This window comes from Myotis lucifugus, unplaced genomic scaffold (assembly GCF_000147115.1).
Source record: "Myotis lucifugus unplaced genomic scaffold, Myoluc2.0 scaffold_669, whole genome shotgun sequence".
NCBI classification, from domain to species: Eukaryota; Metazoa; Chordata; class Mammalia; order Chiroptera; family Vespertilionidae; genus Myotis; species Myotis lucifugus.
In genome coordinates this window covers 149174-162704 of record NW_005871717.1, presented here as the reverse complement: position 1 = coordinate 162704, position 13531 = coordinate 149174, and positions in this window count along the sequence as shown.

Sequence of the window (13531 nt, the reverse complement as noted above, 5' to 3'; positions counted from 1 at the left end):
TTAGCCTCCCCAGCCGCCTGAGCTGGGCACTCTAGTTGTGTCCTTGTGTGGGCTGTGTGCCCAGTCTTGTAGTTGAGACTTGATTGCTGTTGGTGTCACTGTGAGGAATTGACCTCCAGGCCAGTTGGCTGTGAGGACCAGCTGCATCTACAGTGAGAGAGCTGCTGTGCAGGAGACACCCCTATGGAGCAGGACTTGCTTCAGTGGGGCTTTGGTGCTCACTGAATCTTCCCCTTGAGTATGTTGCTTATGGATGTGTAGAGCTGTAATCTGGTATGATCTGATGCTGACCACTGGGTGCACTGGCTCTTGGGTCTCCAGGCAGGTGCAAAGTCAGCCAATGCCTGGGGATCCCCTGCAGGAGCTACTGAGAGAACTGAAGATTCCTCCTATTTGTATTGGGTTTAGAAGTGCCCAGGTGAGGCCCAGCTGTGAAGCAAGGCAGGCTGGTGCTGGTGCCAGGTCTTGGGCCTTTTACTGATAGGTTTGGGGCTCCCTGACCCAGATGCAGTTTGCTTGAGTAAGGACAGGCCATGCATATGCAAAAGCTGCTGTTGGGTGGGGCTTTAAATTGGATGGGGCAGGGTCTCAGGGAATCACCAGGGAGGAGCAAACATAAATGGCTGCCAGTCAGCCCTGCCACCTGGAGGAACAATGACCCCTGCGATTGCCTCTGTCTGGGAGAAAGCCACCCCCCATTTCCTGCTCCGATGCCAGACAGTCCAGTTCCTACTCTTATGTGCCTGGGTCTCCCAGAGCCTTGCCCTGGCGCTGGAGCTCAGAGGGATTGAGTTGGAGTAAGTTCAGTTTGTGTGCTGGCCCTTTAAGAAGACCAGTTGGATCTCCAGCAGCCTCGGTGTCACTGAGCCCCAATCCCCGCTTGTTTTTACAGCCCATAGTTATGGGGACTGCCTTTCCCAGCTCTGGGAGCCTGGGCTGGGGTCTGGTGTGGGGCTGGGACCCCTTGCTCTTCATGGAGGCCTCCGCAGAGACTATTTCCCACCCGAATAAAATAGCGACACATGTGGGCATTAGCCCAGCCTGTTCTGTGCCCCCACCCCTCCTAGCAGTCTCAGTGTGCTTTCTTCTTTACTTCTCTAGTTGTAGGACTCTCATTCAGCCAGCTTTCAGGGAGTTCTGGATGATGGTTGTTCTGTTTTTGTTGTAATTTTGATGGCTTGTGGGAGGTGACAAGTACAGGCATTTACCGATGCTGCCATCCTGGTTCCCTTGACCTTTCTTTTTCAATAGTGTTATTATTATTTCTTAAATCTCTTGCCTCCCCATGCAAACTTTAGAACAAGTTTTCTTGATATCCACAAAATAACCTGCTGGGATTTTTATTGGGATTGCATTGAATTTATAGGTCAAGTAGGGAAGAACTGACACCTTGACAGTATTGACTCTTCTTATCCATGAACATGGAACATCCCTCCATTTATTTAGTTGATCTTTGATTTATTTTACCAGAATTTTGTAGTTTTCCTCACATAGATGTTATACATACTTTGTTAGATTTATACCTAAGTATTTCATTTTTGGGGTGTTGATGTAAAGGTATTATGCTTCTAATTTTAAGTTCCACTTATTCATGTTGGTGTATAGCAGTGGTTCTCAACCTTCCTAATGCTGCGACCCTTTAATACAGTTCCTCATGTTGTGGTGACCCCCAACCATAAAATTATTTTCGTTGCTACTTTATAACTGTAATTTTGCTACTGTTATGAATCATCATGTAAATATCTGATATGCAGGATGTATTTTCATTGTTACAAATTGAACATAATTAAAGCATAGTGATTAATCACAAAAACAATATGTAATTATATATGTGTTTTCCGATGGTCTTAGGCGACCCCTGTGAAAGGGTCATTCGACCCCAAAAGGGGTCGCGACCCACAGGTTGAGAACCGCTGGTGTATAGGAAAGCAATTGACTTTTATATATTAACTTTGTATCCTGCAACCTTGCTATAATTGTTTATTAATTCCAGGAGTTTTTTGGTTGTTCATTCTTTTGGATTTTCTACATAGTCAAGGATTTATTTTTTAATGTTTTTCATGTAACTCCCCCACCCCCATTTTATTATGAATATTTTAAATTATACAACAAAGTTGAAAACGTTGTACAGCGAAGACTCATATATTCACCACATAGATTCAACTATTTATATCTAGTTATATTGGTTTTAGCACATATTGATCAACATATCCATCTCTCTATCTATACATCAAGACCTTATTTTTCTCACAACTTTTTATTATGAAAATTAAAAAAAAATAGTTGAAAGAAAAATACACAAAAATCCATAACCACTCCTTACAATCAATAGTTGTTAACATTGTACCATATTGACTTTATCTGTATTTATGTGTATTTGTGTATTTTGTTCAGGTTTAGTTGCAGATATAGTGGCACATCATACACCTTATATTTTATACAACCTTATAGTTTAGTTTACATCTAGAAATAAAAAGCTTTCTAATTGGAGAATTTTGAGCAGAGTAATGCCCTGATTTAACTTCCCTGTCAACAGCACCCCTCTGGCCACTGTGAGAACAGATTCAATGAGGGGCGTATGACAGGGGGACCTATCATTTAGGAACATGGTTTATTGTGCTTGCTGACACTGGAGGGAGGTGAGGCTGGGAAAGTAATCGGGCTGACGAGAAGGACCTGCAGGCTGCAGTTAGACTTTCTTAATCCTGTACATCAGGGTTTCCCAAATAGGGTGACTTTTGACTTTGTTATAGGAGTACTTTCTGTGCTATTACTTATTTAATATTTTTCTTCAAATTTATTTTAAGTCACTAACTTAAAAATCGTAAGTGTCATAAGTGAAATTATACATAAAATCATTCATTTGGTGGGTTTCACTTTTTCTAACACAATTGAAATACGTAGCCATTAAAATAAAAAAAAAATGTATAACATCTGAAAATTATCACATATACTGCCAGGTCAGTCATTGAAGATTTTTAAGCCTTGGAAAGACATCATCTGAATTTTGTTTGAGAACATTCTAGCAATGGTATAAAACAAGGATTGGAGGGGGGCAAAAATGAAAGCTTTGTTACTCACCACCTGTTATGTAACAAGTGCTCAGAATATGGAGACAAATGGAATAGGTTGCTGCCAGCAAGGAGCCTACAGGCTAGTAAGGGAGACAGACACGAGGACACACTGCCAGCAGAGCGGAGGTACTAGTGTTGGGAGTGTCTAATGGTGGGAGTGACAGGCACGGCCAGCAGTGCCTGGAAGCCAGGATCAGGAAGGCTCGACCCAGGAAAAGATGCCTCAGCCAGGTTTCCGTGGGGGTGTGGAAACTGTGACTGCAGATCGGAGGTACCCAGTGAAGAGGAAGTACATGCAAGCAAGGGCTTGTGGAATGATGGGCATCCATTCAGGAAATAGTGACTGAGCACTTCCTGTTGACCAGGTCCTGTGCTGAGCCCGAGAAGAAGGGACTGAAGATGCAGTCCTCACTCTGAGTAAGCTCCCTGTTAGCTACAGTGAGAACCGTGCTGCTCTGTGGCAGCGCTACTGACAGAAGTGGGTGTGGGGTGCCGGGGGAGGGCACCTGCCGAGCACATGGTTCAGACTGGGTGGCATAGAGAGGATCTTTCAGCTGAGCTGTGAAAATGTGCCCAGCGCCTGGGCAAGCACAGGGCGCATGAGTTCAGGTGACATACTTGCAGGAACTGCAAGTGAGTGAGTGGAGACCTGTGGATTTGATCCTGAAAGGAATGCAATATTACTGTTACCAAACTGAGGACTCATAATATCACAGTTGCCTTTGAAAAGAGCATCTTGCAGAGTGGAGAATGGTTTGAAGGGAGGCTACACGAATTGCAGAGAAAGAACAGTTTTGGTGGCTGAGTTGATTTTATATGAACGAGAGCAGTATACATGGGAGGCAGGGAGGAGACTGACACGAGAGAGATTAAGGCGCCAGAACCAACAGAACTTGGTGATACTTGGTTATGGAGGCATGACTCACAACCTGTGTAATAAGAAATGTGTAATAAGAAATGAGGTGAGCCCTGGCCGGTGTGTTCAGTGGTTAGAGCGTCGGCCCATACACCAAAGGGTCATGGGTTTGATTCTGGGCCTTAGTTGGGGCACATGTAGGATTGATGTGTCTCTCTCACATTGATGTTTCTCTCTCTCACTCTTGCTTGCTCTCCCTCTCTCTACCTCTATCTCTCTCTCTACCCACTCCCTCCCTTCCACTCAATGGAAAAAAATCCTCAGGTGAGGATTAACAAAATAAAAAAAGAAATGAGGTGAGTGTATGAAGGAAGTGACTATGGACTGTTCTGAACAGCATTTCTTCTGTAGACTTGGAAGGGACTCTTTCTCCATCGACTACATATGTGTTTTCCACCTGCTCTGGGGAAGTTGCTTGAAATCCAAGCGACATGAAAGGCCTCTGGCCGTCCTGTAGAAGCAAAGCATGGTGCCTGGGAGGGGAGAGGAACACACTCTGGGGTGGAAAGGGCTCTGCGCTCACTTGCTGATTGATGTGAGGGCCATGCAGGAAGCAGGGGGCATCTAACTTGTGCTTCTGAGAACTTTCTTTGAGGACAGAGGCCCTGAAGGAGTGGCTCTCAGCCTGTCACACGTTAGAATTACTTGGAGCTTGCGAAAGTCCTGATGCCCTGACTACACCCTAGACCAGTTAAATCGGAGCCTCTGGGGTGAGATCCGGTGTCAGTATCTCCGAAAGCTCCCTAGCTCGTTCCATTGTGCAGCCAGTGCTGGCAACCTCGAGCTTGACTTCCTTGGAAACAAAGACTCTAGAGACCAATTCCTGAAGACTTGGCGCAGATACGGGGACGACCAGACACGTTGGCAATTGAGTCTCGTGATACCGTAAGCATTTTTAGAGGCATAAACTCAATCAGGGCTCCTAAGTATCACTTCTCTTTGATAACTTGATGTTTGTTTGCCATTTGATTAGGTAATGCTAATCTTGTCTGACTGAAGTCCAGAGGCCAGGTGTACACTCCGCAGGGTTTGGTCAGATGATTAGAGCGCACTCTGAGGCTCACCAGCATGACGAATTTAGCACACGTCTACCTGAGATAGATTTCCTACTTGCCAACATGCAGGACTGTATAGTTCAGGGGCATTATTCTTCCTTCTGCCATTTTGGAAAAATGGTTAGTGATTCCTTGACACAGTTGAGATATGTTGGTCCTACAGGGTGGATTATTTTACTAAGTTTAATAGATCCATATTTTACTTATTGACCCAAGGATATACTACTCAGCAGCCTGTAAATATAGCAGTTAAATTAAGTTATTGTTAATGGAGGTTCACAACTGGGGCGCTTGGTCAAGGAAATCAGTGTGTAGTCTTCTCAGTATAGGGGGTAAGACCTTTAACATGGTAATATTAGAAATTGGTTAGCTTACTTGTCTTTCATAGGTAGCGCCTATTTAAAAATTGCAATGAAGTCTACACTTTTCACAAAAAAAGAAACAACAATGAAATTCTTGTATGCTGTAGAAAAGGAGTACACGCCTCCTCTTTGGCCAGTTTGATGCTCTTTGGTCAGCACTCCTTTATGGAGCACCTGCTAGGTGCTAGCGGCCGCTGGGGATGGAGATAGTCGCATGACATGCTGCCCTGGCCTTCGTGGGTGAGGCAGCTGGGAAGTCCCGTGCAGGGAGCTAAGTCCAGGGTGGAGGTGAGCACACAGAGCAGGAGGACCACAGCTTGCCACTGAGAGGCTTGTTAGGATGAGGGCGCTGCACTGGCCCCGTGGGGCGGCCCCGCCTTATAGTCCTGCCCGCATTCCTGCTGCTCCCCAGGACATTAGGGATAGAAAGATACGCTTTCCCCAGGACTGATTTGCTGAATTGCAGTGTCATCTGTGGATACTTTGCAGGAAACATAAGTAAAATCCATTACTTAAAAAATATTCTTCTGCCCCAGTTGGAGCCTCGTTCCATTCAACAGAAGGTTTTCGCATTTGGGTCCCGGTTGGAGCATGTGTGAGAGGCAACCAACTGGTGTTTCTCTCTACATCCATCTCTCTCTTCCTCTCCCCACCCCTTCCTCTCTAAAATCGGTGAACATGTCCTCAGGTGAGGATTAAGGGGAAAAATATAAATTCTTCTACACTCACTCTGCTATGTAGACAAGTATGCTCTTAAATTTTATGTCTGCAGTTTTCCCTTTACTTGTCTTTTGTCTGAAACCCTCACAATAGATACTTTCAAAATTATACTTGCAACAAAAGTTTAGAAAGTGACTCTCCTCTTAATGACAGTAAAGAAGTACATCTAAATGAATTGTTTAAGGGAGACTAATGGACCCAAATAACCTCAAGGCTTTGCCGTTTCAGTGATGACATATTCTTGGTGTTGAGTTGTGTGGTTAATCATTGGTCACTGGAGACAGGCGCCTTCCATAGAGTCACTGTAGCAGCCACAGAAAGGAGCCACCCCTTCCCAGCAAGCAGCACGCGCTTGTTCAATGAATTCTGCTTCCTCTCAGCACTCGGTTGGTGGCGTCAGGGTTAAAGGTTAGGGTACCTGGACTAGAAAGGACTAGTCTTGTGCATTATACTTGGTGCTGGTGGGTTTGTGGTCTCCAAGTAGCAATTCTAGATGAGCCTGTGGCTTCTGCTGCCCGTTCTGAAATGCCTATTGGGGATTTCTTTATTAACGTTTTGATGCATTTTTGACCTATGGAGGCCATGGGAACAACCAGAAGAGCTAGAAACAGTCAGCAGTTAGAATCCTGCCTGTGTTCAGAGCCTCAAATTTTGTGCTTTGATGAGACATGACCACCTGCTACCATCTATTTGGGAAGATAGGATTAAAAACATATACAAAGTACTACAGTCAGACCTGTGTCCATAGCATCACATTGGTTGGGGTTGCTAGGCTAGCCAGTTAGTCTTTAATGAGGTTCTTATCCTAAGTCCATGTGCCGACTATAATGAACATGGGCACTGTGGCATTCTAAATTGTTAAGAACATTTGGTCCAAAAGATGACAATTGAGGCTAATGAACTTACCAACACTGGGTCAGAAATAGGGCCATGGTGTGAAATTTTGTGAGAGAGTTCTACCCAGGAGTGCATTGGACCACGGTGATATATTTGCTTACTAGAGGCCCAGCATGCGAAATCGCACGAGACCCAGACTCAGAGATGCAGCATCAAGTCCCTCTTGGTGACCGGTCTTTAGTTGTTATGGCATTACAACCACTGGGTTTTTATTATATAGACTAGTGGCCCAGTGCACGAAATTCGTGTATGGGGGGGTTCCCTCAGCCCAGCCTGCACCCTCTCCAATCGGGGACCCCTTGGTTATTAATTGTGCTAGGCACTGGGCCAAGTACTGGGCATCCGATGGTAGGCAAACCTGATGAGTGCAGGAGCTACGTGTCTGTCAGGTCGTCATAAGTAAAGTTATTTTCATATGATGACATAAGATACTGCAAAAGTTCCGTGATAGCAGGTGGAGTCCAGGAAGACTTCTCTGGTGAAGTGGTATTTGAACTGAGTTCTGAAGGACAGGTAGGCGTTAACTAGAAGGCCTCCACCCATCACTACCTCCTCCTTTAACAGCAGAGCTGGGAATGGCCCTGGTACCCTGGACTCGACCGCATCTGTTAGGTCTGGCCATCCCTCCCGACTGCTGCTCCACAGAGCACCCTGCACGCTGCCTTCTTCTCAGCCCAAATAGTGAATGATTATGCCTTACCCATTCCCTGATCCTCTGCTGCTACGTTCTGGGCTCTGAGACAAATACAGAGCCTTCGGTCCTGGGCTGCACCATCCAACACTGCAAGACAGAAGACAAGGTAATGACATCTTTAAAATATTGAAATAAAAAACTTGTCAAAATTTTATACACAGTGCAAATATCTTTAAAAATTAAGATTAAATAAAGATTAAGAGTGTAAAGGGTGGGATAAATGATGATGAAAGGAGACTGGACTTGGGGTGGTAAACACACAATATAGTATACAGATGATGTGTTGTAGAATTGTACTCCTGAAACCTATATAATTTTATAAACCAATGTCACCTCAATAAATTCAATTAAGAAAAACTGAACACGTAGATACAGAGAACAGATTGGTGGTTTCCAGAGTGGGATGTGGGTGAAATGGGTGAAATGGATGAAGGTGATCAAAAGGTATAAATTTCATTATAAGATAAATAAGTTTTTATTATAGACTAGAGGCCCGGTGCACAGATTCATACACCAGGGGGGGTCCCTCGGCCTGGCCTGCAGGGATCAGTGGACCTCCGCGCCACTGCAGTCCAGCCTTACCCACCAGCTCGTTGGGCTCCAGCCCGCTGTCCATGTTGATCCACACAGCACAAAGTAGTGCCTGAAGAGGCAGGCGGCCAGGGCGAGCCCGTGCCTGTGCTGGGCGCTGCGCTGCTCCCGCTCATCCTGGCCCCGCTGCGCCTGCTGCCTCCACTCGGTAAACTCGCTGCTGCTATGTTGCAGTCTCCGCGCACCCGTCCTAGGTAGATTTAATGGGGATGTAATGTAGAGCACAGTGACTTAGTTAACAATACTATATTGTGTATAGGAAAGATGCTAAGAGAATAGATATTAAAAGTTCTCAAAACAAGAAAAAAATTGTAAGTACGTAGTGGTGATGGGTGTTAACAAAATTTATTGTAGTATATCAAGTCATTATGTTGTATATCTAAAGCTAATTAAATGTTACATGTACAATAAATAAAAATGAAAAGAATTTCACACTTGGAATAGAGTCAACAGGTTACTCTGGCCAATCAAACTTTAAATATATGTTCTAATTAATCTCCTTAACTCATCAATGTTTACAGAATCCTATCTAATAAAGAGGGAATATGCAAATTGACCATCATGCTGTCACAAAGATGGCGGCGCCCACAGCAGAGGCGGGGTTTCCGTAACACAAGATGGCTGCATGCATGGCAGAGGCTGACTTTCTGTAACGAGCCTTAAAGAGCAATCAGCAGGGACCTGAGGCTGTGTGGCGCTGGGCCAGGGCAGGGAACCTGAGGCTGTGCCCCCTGCCTGGTAGGGCTTGACAGGGGACCTCAGGCCACAGCCCCCACCAGCAGGGCTTGATAGGGGACCTCAGGCTGCGTCTCCTGCCAGGCGGGGCTTGACGGGGGACCTCAGGCTGCACCCCTGGCCCCAGTGCTGGGCCAGGGGACCTGAGGCCACGCCCACTGCCCAGCGGGGCTTGACAGGGGACCTCAAGGTGCACCCCCTTCCCCAGGCCAAGGGACCTCAGGCCGCGCCCCCCCTCCCAGTGGGGCTTGACAGGGGCCCTGAGGCTGCACACCCCCACCCTGCAGGGCTTGACGGGGGCCCTGAGGCTGTGCACCCCGCCCCAGCACCAGGCCGGGGGACCTCAGGCTGCACCTCCTGCCCTGGTGCCAGAACAGGGGACCTCAGGCCATGCCCCCCACCCAGTGGGGCTTGATGGGGGACCTGAGACTGCGCCCCCTGCCCGGCAGGGCTTGACAAGGGTGGGGCCGATGGGGTCTGGATCTCACCCAATGGGGGTGGGGCCAGCTGGGTCTGGGTCTCACGTGATTTTGAGGGGCTGTGGGTGGGCGCAGACTTGACTCTGGGTCCCACGGCGTGCCCCAGACTCTGACAGGAGGAAGATTTTCATATACATTTTATTAATTTTCTTTCATCTCTGACACTTCTATTATAGAGAAAGGGCAAAATAGCAATATTAAAATAGTCCCTCTAATTCCCTTTTAATGTGCATGAATTTCATGCACCAGGCCTCTAGTACTTTAATAAATGTGAAAATTTTTAAAACACTTGATCTTTGAAAGACATTGTTAAGAAGTTGAAAAGGTAAGGCACAGAGTGGGAGACAATATTTGCAAAATTCCTATTTGATAAAGGACTTGCATATAGAACATATAAGGAACTCACAACCGTCCTAGCTGGTTTGCTTCAGTGGATAGAGCGTTGACTTGCAGACCAAAGGGTCCCAGGTTCAATTCCGGTCAAGAGCACATGCCCAGGGTTGCGGGCTTGATCCCCAGTAGGGGGTGTGCAGGAGGCAGCCAATCAATGATTCTCTCTCATTATTGATGTTTCTGTCTCTCTCCCTTTCTCTTCCTCTCTGAAGTCAATAAAAAAATATTTTTAAGAAAGAACTCACAACCAATTAAAAGATAACAAACAACCCAACAAAAGGGCAAATATTTGCACTGATATTCCACCAAAGAAGATATACAGATGGAAAATAAGTACAGGCAAAGATATTTTACATTATTGGCCAGTAGGAAAATGCAAATTAAAACCACAACGAGATATCACTAGGTAACTATTAGAATGGCTAAAATAGAAATTGACAATTCCATATGCTGACAAGGTTGGCAAGCACCCAGAACTTATAAAATCGTGGACAGAATGAAAATGGTACAGCTGCTTGGAAAGCAGTCTTTGCAGCTTGTTAGAAAATTAAGTATACACTTAGCATATGATCCAGAAACCCCATTGTAGCTATTTGCCCAAGAGAAATGAAAACTATGCCCACACAAAACAGGAATATAATTGTTTAGGCAGCTTTATTCATAACCATCACAAAAAATACTGAAAACAACTCAAATGTCCTTCAGCTGGTTCATAGGTAAGCATTGTGATACATCTACACCATGGAATAGGACACACCAATGAAAAAGACTGATTTACTGATACAACAGCATGAATTATGCCAAATGCATGATGCTATATTAGGAAGCCAGACTCAAAATATCCACTTTATGATTCCATTTATGTGGCATTCTGGAAAAAGTACAACTATTGGGTAATAAACACACTAGTGGTTGCCAGGGCCTGAAGGTGGGGAGAGGGGTTGATTACAAAGGGACATGGCATAGTATTAGGTAATGGAAATATTCTGTTTTGATTGTGTTGGTTACACAGTTGTATGCATTTGCCCAAAGTCATAAACTGTACATTACCGAGGGTAAACCACCTGACTTAAAAAAATTTACAGATCATAGAAATTGTTTCCATCTTATTTTTGGAAGGTTGTCCTGAAATAATTACACAAAAACCGTTTGACTTGCTATTTAGAAATGCCATTTTCTCCTTTTAGGTTAACTCAACATTTAAAAAATAATTACCTCATTCAAGAAATAATTTCACGACTTGTGGATATTTTTAATGAAAGTGCATACTGCTTCTGCTAAGAGCCTCTGCTCTGTCTTCTCCCTCGGGCCAGGTTGAAACGCCCTTTTTACAGTCAGCCTCTGGGTCAGCGCAGGGTCGGCCGCAAGCTGCTTGGTAACCAGCACCACCGGGCTCCCATGTTGTGATCGCTACTGGACACTAGGAGGCAGCAGGGCACCGTGTGAAGAATGTGGGCTCTGAAGTCAGAAGGCTGCTCTCAAATCCCGCCTCAACTCACCTGCTGTGCAATGAAAGCTTTCTGTGCCTGGAGAGCTCTGTAAAGATGATAGATGATAGATAGATAGATAGATAGATAGATAGATAGATAGATGATAGGTAGATAGATAGATAGATGATAGAGAGAGTGATAACAATAGTATCAGCCTCAGTAGATTGTAATAAGGATTTAAAAGATGACATATCTCAAGGGGGTCTAATATGGCCATTTGTTGTTGGTGGCGTGTGTGTGGTACCTTGCAGTGGTATTGAAAGAGGCTCTTTTTCACTCTAGCTGGTTTGGTTCAGTGGATAGAGCGTCAGCCTGGGAAATGAAGGGTCCTGAGTTTGATTCTGGCCAAGGGCACATGCCCCAGTTGCAGGCTCGATCCCCAGTAGGGTGTGTGCAGGAGGCAGCCTATCAATGATTCTCTCTCATCACTGCTGTTTCTATCTCTCTCTCTCTCCCTCTCCCTACCTCTCTGAAATCAATAAAAAAATCTGTCTATCTATCTGTCTGTCTGTCTATCAAGAAAGAGGCTCTTTTTCATAGAGAACAAGGCTGTGGCCCAGATCTAATACTTCCTGGGATAATATATGTCTATTTTTATTTCTAGAGGACTTTTCCTCTTGGGTGCTCCCCGAGGGACTAGGCCAGCCTTGCACTGAAACAGCAGGTGGCAGCAAGGGGGGGGGGCATGAATATGGGGAGTAAGAAACGGGAGGGTTTGGGTTTCAGGTCATAAGAATCTGACAGTTTGTCCAGCACCCAACTCTCCAAGCAAAAGAAGTCTCCACTTCCTAGTGGAAACTTTGTTGCAGGTCTGTACTGCTTGTAGTGAATTATTTCCTGGTGTTATGGAACTCCCAATTTGTGAGGTTTGTTTTTTAAAAGTGTAGGGAAAACACAGGGAATTATATCACTTCTCTTGTGGACTATATAAGTGTAGGTCTATTTTTGTTAGCATATGGGAACATCCACAGACTTCATACTTCATAAAGAAGGTAAGCGGGCGAAGGAATGGAGCCTATGACTGATTGAAGGAGCTTGAAAAGTCTCTGATCTGGGTGTGTGACTTTGTAAAGGTCTTTATTAATGACCTTTTTTAAAAAAAATATATAAATTTTTTGTTGACTTCAGAGAGGAAGGGAGAGGGAGAATGAGATAGAAACATCAATGATGAGAGAGAATCATTGATCGGCTGCCTCCTGCACACCCCATACTGGGGATCGAGCCCACAACCTGGGCATGTGCCCTGGCCGGGGAATTGAACCGTGACCTTCTGGTTTATAGGTTGACGTTCAACCACTGAGCCATGCCAGCCAGGCTGTTAATGACCATTTTTTACAGACAAAATTGTTGAGGTTATGTGATTTTCCAGGGTCACATGAAAAATATCAGGAATGCCACTAGAATTTGGGTTTCCTGCCTCCTAATGCAAATGCTCACCCTGTTTTTGATGACAAAGATGAGGGCTGGACAAATTGACATGGGGTGTGAGGACTGAGAGAGTGTGGTGGGCCAAACAAATAGGCCTTGGGAAGCACCGCGGGCACCTGGGAAAGCCCTTGTTCCTGCCCATTGCACTTCGCAGGCCACTGAGGCCTGATTCTGCTGGGTGAGGATGGCTGGCTGGGACTCTTCAGTGTGATGTGCAGGAATGCATCATTTTTGGAGGGTTTGCTGGATAGAAACTTGATATGTGGTACACTGGGAATGGAATCATCTCTCAAAGGCACATTTGTGTGGATTAAACTAAAAAACCGATGCAACACCCCCCCCCCCCCCACACTCAAACCTACTTAATAATTTATTCTGAGGATAGAAGGCCGGGGGACGAAATTCGTGGACAGAATGTGTGTGTGTGTGTGTGTGTGTGTGTGTGTGTGGGTGTCCCTCCGCCTAAGCTGGACCCTCTCCAATCTGGGACCCCTTGGGGAGTTTCTGACTGGCTGTTTAGGCCTGATCCCATGGGATTGGGCCTAAACGGAAAGTCGGAAATCCCTTTCACAATTCAGGAATGCTGGGACCCAAACGCTTGGGTGCCTGGCTGCTTGATTGCCCCTAACTGCTTTCTCCTGCAGGCTGATCACCCCTAAACACCCCCTTGGCAGCTGATGGAAGGTTAAATCTTCCC